The sequence below is a fragment of the Oxyura jamaicensis genome, chromosome 7 (genome assembly GCF_011077185.1).
Source record: "Oxyura jamaicensis isolate SHBP4307 breed ruddy duck chromosome 7, BPBGC_Ojam_1.0, whole genome shotgun sequence".
In the NCBI taxonomy this organism is placed as follows: domain Eukaryota; kingdom Metazoa; phylum Chordata; class Aves; order Anseriformes; family Anatidae; genus Oxyura; species Oxyura jamaicensis.
Window position 1 is genome coordinate 3,261,668 of NC_048899.1, and position 7,455 is coordinate 3,269,122.

The window sequence follows — 7,455 nt, forward strand, 5'->3', positions numbered from 1 at the left end:
ATGCACTTCAGTTATCTGTTCTAACAGCGCATACCTGACCTTCCTTTTCTCCTGTGGATTTTGTGCTGTTTCTGCACATCTGTGTTCTCTGCCTTTTTATGATCTTGTGGTGTTTCATGTGCTGCTGCTTCTCATCTTTTATTTCCCTATATGGAGGGCCTGAATTTGTTTTCAGTTCTCCTGAACAGAAGTCTGTTATCCATACTAATGGAGACCCGCAACAAACCTTTCCTGCCAAGCCATATTTACTGTACATAATGTATTTTACAGCAGTAGAGGAGTTGTTTTGAGTTTTTAAAAAAATCTCATTTTCTTAATTAACTTTTTTATTGAGGGTTTAATGCACGTTCATTACAGAAATTGCAGCTCTCCTCTGAAAAATTGACTGTAAAAAATTTCTTTGTGGGGTTCTGTATTTATTGTGCCTTAGCGATTTTTTTTTCAGATCAAATGCTCTCAGTTTGGTACTAAAAGGCTGTTTTTGTCTTCCTACCTGGCAGCCCTGCGCATTCAGTGTGGGCTCTCGGGCTGGGTTTTCCCCTCACCACGCAGCAGCAGCAGCAGGGCTGCCCCCACCTTCTGTTCGCTCCTGCCTTATCGGTGGGGCAAACGCAGCATGGCAAGCAGCTCCCCAGATTTGGGTTGCCCAGCATTGCCTTTCCTCTAGAAGGACCAGTGAAGAGGGGTGCGTTGCTTTTTTCTTCTTGCTGTAGTTACCAGCACACCTCTGCTTGGAGAATGGGCCTGCTGGACAAACAAGCAGCTGACATCTTCACATGGCCATCTCCTGAAAAGCAGCCATGCTTCCAGCCAGGAAAACAGATCTGTTTGGCATGGGACCACCACAGCTCCCAATCACCAAGAGGTCCCTTACCTAGAAGCTGCGGTGGGTTCTGGTGCAAGGCTCATGTCGCTGCTTGAGGCAAACAAGCCTGGGGCACCTGTGCTTAAATAGAAGGCACAAGTCTCCATCGTCTGGGCCAGGTATCCTCATCTGGGTGCTCTGGTCAAGGCTGCCGCAGAATCCCAGCGTGCCTCACCCCTACTTGTTTCACCCCTCTGCTTTTTTTTTTCCTGCCACATGCCTTTTTGCTTGTTTTCCATCTTAAAGCGTTGTCACACAGTTGCTCTAAATGAGCTCACAGGTTTATGAAATGGCGTTGCAGTCCATCTTGTCGCAATACCAGCGTATTGCTCCTTTTGGTGTAAAGGTTAAGAATTTTACTTTATCTTTAATAGCCTGTATTTGGCTCTCCAGGACTGTAAATCTGCAAGTAGAAAGACCAGCAGGAAAGCACTGAGAAGTAATTAATAACAAATGGGCCTCTCAAAACATAAGGATGTCGTTTTCAAAACATAATGGTGTCGTTTTGACGTTAATATACTGAGGATATGAATAAAATGCACCAGGGAAAAAAGCAAGGCATTATCTTCCTCAGTTCATTTGAGGTGCACTGGATGTGAATAGCAGCATTACATTCATCTCCTGAAGTACGAGATTATCTGCTCATGTCCCAAAACTGTAGTTCCATCAGTTGCCAGAAATGCTTGGTGGCAGAGGGGGAAATACTTTTTTTTTTTTTTTTTTTTAATAATAATAAAAAAAGGGGGGGCAAAATAGAGGAGTGTCTCCTCACATGGGGCCTTCCCTGTGTGCAGCAGTCTGTGAGCTCAGGGACTTCCCAGGCTTTAGAAGCTGTCCCATGTCTACACATTTAAGAGCTGTGAAATATTTCCTTTAACTATGTGTCTACTTTGGAAATTGCTGTATGTATTTGGCCTTCAGACCGCATATACATCTTTTTCTCTATTCTGTTCTTGTTTTTATCCTTTCTTGTTGTGAAACTACTGCGTTCGTGTGTTAATTTCCTGCATGTAGGAAGGAACAAAAGTCAGGGATCTGTGCTGATACTCTGCATAAAAGTGAATTTTCCGAGTAATTGCTGAGAGAAGTTAGGGAAAAACTGGACTTTGAGCTTGGGGAAACCATGATCACTCCTTTCCTGCCTTGTGATGCAGATGAAATAAGCTGGTATTAAGAAGCACAGCCTCACCGATGGCCGGGGAGCCCGTATAGAGCCAGCCGAGTGTCTGACTGTGGTTTGAGTGCCACCTCCCAGGACTGCAGATACGTAGGCTGAACTTCCAAAGCACCAAGGACAGCACTGTTTCCCTGGTGATGCATTCCCTCCCTTGTGCTGCTTCCACACTTGGCTGCCCTGATCGTGAGCACGGGCTGGAATTGATGGGTGGTCTCCCGTGGAAGACCGCAGGATGCAGAGGACGTCATCTTTCCTTTCCTTTCCTCCTGCCGGAGCTGCGGTTGTTGCGGTTGTGAGTGAGCAGATCTCAGAAAATAAGGGTGGGAGAACTTCATGGAAATATGGTCCCACACATTGAGAACGCGTTTTATTATTTGGTCCCCTATAGTTGCTAAACAATGGCTTGTAACTCAGTGGTCACAAAGGGGTGCGTTACAGCAGGGGGGGGGTGAGATGTCTGATGAAGGACGCAGATTTGAAGCCCCCATATTGACCAGGGGGGCTCTCTTCCATGCTAGTACCCTATTCCAGTGTATTCACTGCTAAAGGCAAGCACACGTGTTGCTTTGTTTGCCTCTTCCATTGCTGTACACCGCTCCGCATGTCAGCAAATGTGGACCGGAATGTTTGTAAAATTGGCTTGTGCATTAGCAGTTAAAAATAGAAATTACAGTGCTTCTGCTCTGTTTCAAGGTAGCATTGCTCTGAGGAGCAGCTTTCCAAGGCTGCCTGAAACAGCTTAATCTTTTGGTGAAAGCTAAGACTGAAAGCGGTATGTTAATTAGCAGAGCAGCAAATCAATAAATGTATCTGTTGTCTCATCTGCTGTCCAAATAAAGGATCTCAGTACTTTACATCTACATTTCCCTTCTTTACAGTACCCCTGCCCTAAGATGAAGAATTGAACGTCTTGGTTTCACTTTCGGTTGTATGAAGGACAAATCAGAAGCTGCTGCTTTCTGTGGATGCAGCAGACTGATGTATTAGGGATTTTTTTTTTTCCTCAAAATGGCTTTCATTGGTGCAGCCAGATGAAGCAATTCCTTTTAGATCTATCTTTGCAAATAGGTCCTGTTGAAAAGGCTGCCTGCTAAGACTGTTTGGTGCTCAGAATGAATCTTCCTTTGAAAAGTGTTTAAAGATTTAAGTTTAGCCCTAGACATCAATTTCCGAAAGCTTTTGGACTTCAAACAATGAGCTTAACTAGCCTCTGGAATAGCATGAAAGCTAGTACAATGTCCAGCACATCTATTGAAAAAGCCTCTAATATCTTTAAGTGCCTAATTTATCTTTGGATTTAACTTTAAAACTGATGGAGTTTTTAAATGAGGGAAAAGTTCTTCTAAAACATAACCGTAAGCTGCTCTAAAACACCGATCTGAACCGACTGGGACAGATTTAGTTTCTTACATACCTATTTGCAGCAAGATATCCTGCTTGAGGGGATGATTTATTGTTTCTGTCAAAAGAAGCTGCAGTTGCTCTTACAAAATTGTTAGAGACTGAGTCTAAAGGGATTAGCAGACTTTAAGTTTAAGCTTTTTAGTGTGTCATTTGGTTAATTTACAGCTCCTCTTTTAGCAGCTGTGGAAATGGGCTGCTTTCTAATACGGTACCACCGATAGTTTTATAGCGAATTTTAATTGCTTCACAGTTAGCATTTTTAACTCTTCTACCTGCTCTCTGCTCTTTCCTTTCCAGAAGGCAGCTCTTCAGCTGTGCAGCTCTCGTGTATCTGCTTCCTCTTTACTTCTGTCCTTTGTTGCAACACACACACCTTTTAGATGTGGGTGGGAATGAGTGGGTTTGTCAGAGAGTAACAGCAACCATATTCCTTCCTCCAGTGTCTCCCGTGTCGTCATGATAAGGAGACCGTAGAAGACTCACCAAGATGTGGCCTCGTCCGCATATCCGTGCCAGTTTGTCAGGCTTTCATGCTGGTTTAATTTGCATTAAGGGGAAAAAAGGGACAGAAACAAGCTTTGCTCTTGTTTAACCAGCACTGGTTCGTTTTAACTGTGCCCTGTTTCAGCTTTTAAAGGAGAGGGGTTGCTACGTTTAGCCTTTCACTAGCTTTCATTCAGCTCTTGGCACAGGTGTGCCTTGTGGGTTTCTTAACCCTGGCAGAAGTTATAAGCGTTGCATTTCCATGAGATCACTGAAAGAAAATAAAAACTTTGAAGAATGAACAGTTCAGATAATTTTTTTTAAAGAATTCAGCTTAAAATAGTTTTTTTTTTTTACTATTTCTAGCATTATCTACTTGAGTAGATAAAATCTGCATGTCACTGGTCTTTCTCTAGCATCCACGTACAAAAAATGTATCTACCCGTGATGTCTCTGAATGCAATTTTTCCAACAACTATTTGATGAACATCCGTCATAAACTTAGTTGTCAGATGTGTATTGACCACTGAACAGAAAATTCAGTGGTTGCTTCTTATAGGCCTCATCTCTCCCAGCCCTTCAGGTTAGTGATCGTTGCTAAACAGGTTGTGTCTTGAGATATTAGTTAATATTTTTTACACGCTTAAAACATGCTTATCGGGCCCTCCCTACCTAGCCCCTTTTTGGGACTAAAAATATTCATTCTGAATCCCAGCTTTCTTTGGAAACATTACAGAATTGTTTCCAAGGCCATGCTGGCATTAAATACCTGCATCTTTCCTTATCACAGACGGTTGGTGAAATTAATTTCCTTTTCATAGGCTCCAATTAAAATATAGTTTATATAGTTTGTCATGATGTTTATTGCGAGTCACGTGAAAAGACTTAAAGGTGTTGTTTTTCAGCATTGAAAATGCCATTTGTGAGGCTTTGGTGGTTGATTTTGTGTGGTGTTGCCTTTATACAAGGGAGGTGGAAGAAAATTCTTGACTAGTTGATGGATTGTTTCTAAACTGTCTTTGTCCTTAACGTTACAGTTGCTAATAATGATTTATAATGCTTGACCATTTTCTCCTTTAGGAACAGATTTTTAAAATTGCAGTATTATAATCCTTTTTTCCCCCCAAACCTGATTATTTTTTAGCATGTTTACTGTTTTGTTCTATGGTAGCACAGTGTCATGATACGAGGGATAACCTTGATTGTTCCAGTGTCACTGGTGGCAGTGAATATATTTGCATAACCTGAGGAAATGTCAGTGTAATTATTATCTATCAGGAAATATTACCCTGATACTCATAATGATTTCATAAATAATAAAGTTACAAAGAATAATAGGCACTTTTTTTTTTTTTTGCAATTTGCTAAACTAACAAACAAGTGTGCCCTTTGTAAGCAGTTAAATGCGTAAATGACTCTATTCTTTCAATAAAAATGGCTAAATATCTACTTGTTTTTAAGGATGCTGTGAAGTGTTGTCGATATCAAAAGTCTATGCTTTAATACTAGGAAAAACAGTGAGGTCCTGAAGACTTTGGTGCTAGTTTGACAGATGTACCTGATAACCCCAAACCAATTTCTGTTGGGTTAGAATAATTTGACAGGTTTAGATGTTGATGAGGAGGGTGGGACCATTTTGCTTCAGTTATTCTGCCCAGCTATTCTAATTAATCTCCACTTAATTTAAAGAAATTGCTTACTGTATCTGATAATGAGTTAATTTGTAATTCAATTAGCGGCACCGTTTGCAAGCATTTAATGTGAACAAAAACACCTGCTGAACTGCTCAGTCTGTTATACCTTGAAATGGCAAGATGAATTTTCCTCCTCGGGAATGCCAGGACGGGCAAGGCCAGGTCACACGACGGTCCACAAAGATGGACCAGTACCACCTGTCTCTAACACCAGTCTGATTTTACCGCTTACAAAGAGCTGCCAAATGGCAGTTTGAATGGGTTCTTTCCTGCAGTGTTTTCTGGAAGCTTGCCTTATTCAGCCACGTTGTAAATATGGAGCTTTCAGTTGCTGTAGGAGTGAGAGGTGCCTATGTTATAGGACATCCAGGTCAGCCCACTGCAGTTGAGCAGTGTCCTCGTGGATGGGATGTTCTGACCTAGCTGTTACTGATGGGGTTCTCTCCCACTTCTGGAATACTAAAATGTTATGCTGTATTTGCTCCGCCCAGGTTTTGCAAAGACTTCTGGCTGCAATTTAGCAAAGCAGCTAGGTGCACGTTGAATTTGCTTGTCTGTAGTGCCACTGAAAATTGGAGGGTGTGCTGCAGAGCAGAGGAGCTTCTAAAAGCAGGCTCCTATTCAGACAAGACTACTCTGGAGAAAAGAGATCCATTTTATTTTTTTTCTCTTATTGGTCATCTGCAGGCATGTGAGTGCTTTATAAATGCATGTGATTCTGGGGCTTCTCTAGTGTTTCTGTATATGGAGCTTTGATTCTTAGCAATGCCCTGAAAGTACTTTCAAAGAAAGACTTTTTGTGAAGTCTATGAGAACATTGCCAAAGAACAGTTCCATCTTAAAAATAAATAAAATAAAATCTGCATATTAGTCACTTCCTGAAATTGGTTTGCAACTAGTTGATCTAATTAATCAAACATGAGCATGTTCCTTGGTTTTGTCGAGTTATTACGAAGCGAAGAAGGTGGATCATCTACTCAGAATGCTTAAACAAAGGACAAACCCTTCGGTCAATAGATTTTCTTTGGTAGGCACGATGGTACGATCTAAAATGAGGGTAATGACATGAGAGTAGAAAAGGCATGTCTGTATAAAAGTGGCATAACAGGAAGGGTGACATAGGGTGTCATAACATTTAGTTCACTGGGAAAGGAAAGGACAGAGGAGGGAAGAGAGATCAAGTGTCTGTATTTCCTACTAGAGTGTGACTCAGGATGGGAATTAAGCCAAACAACCAGATTTAACGCTTCTAATCACTTTTTTTCTTCTAAGATTCTTTTCTTCCCTTCATGACTAGCACCATTTAAAGAAGACCTAGCAGGCCAACGTTCATCTTAATTATTCTCTTTCAGGTTTGTGTGCGCTCACAATGCCAAGTATTCAAGGCGATCCAACTTTTTCTGCCTTTGGCAAAGGGAATTAGATGCTTGCCCCTAACACTTATAGCCGATGTGCTGTATGTCCACAGCCCCACTGAAGTAAGGGTGGGTTACTTCGACTGAAAACGAGGGTATAGCTTCTGAATATTTTTAGGTAATTGCCATCACAAATACATGGTAATAGAGACTAAGGGGAGGAAGGCAGAGCAGAGCTTGACAGCTGATTGAAGTCTAGTGTTATCTGTATCACTTTAAATATAAAAGTTGGTGGTTCATTCAGTAGTGGATGTACCACTGTGGATGTAGATGAGTCCTAAAAATGCAGACTGCTGGTGTCTGCATCCAGAATGGCACCAGTTGTCTCTTGGAACATTGTTTTTCAATGAGCATCAGTGTGAAATGACAGCCAGCTGGCTGATCTCATTTTGTTTGGTTTTGGAGCATTTGGGGGGG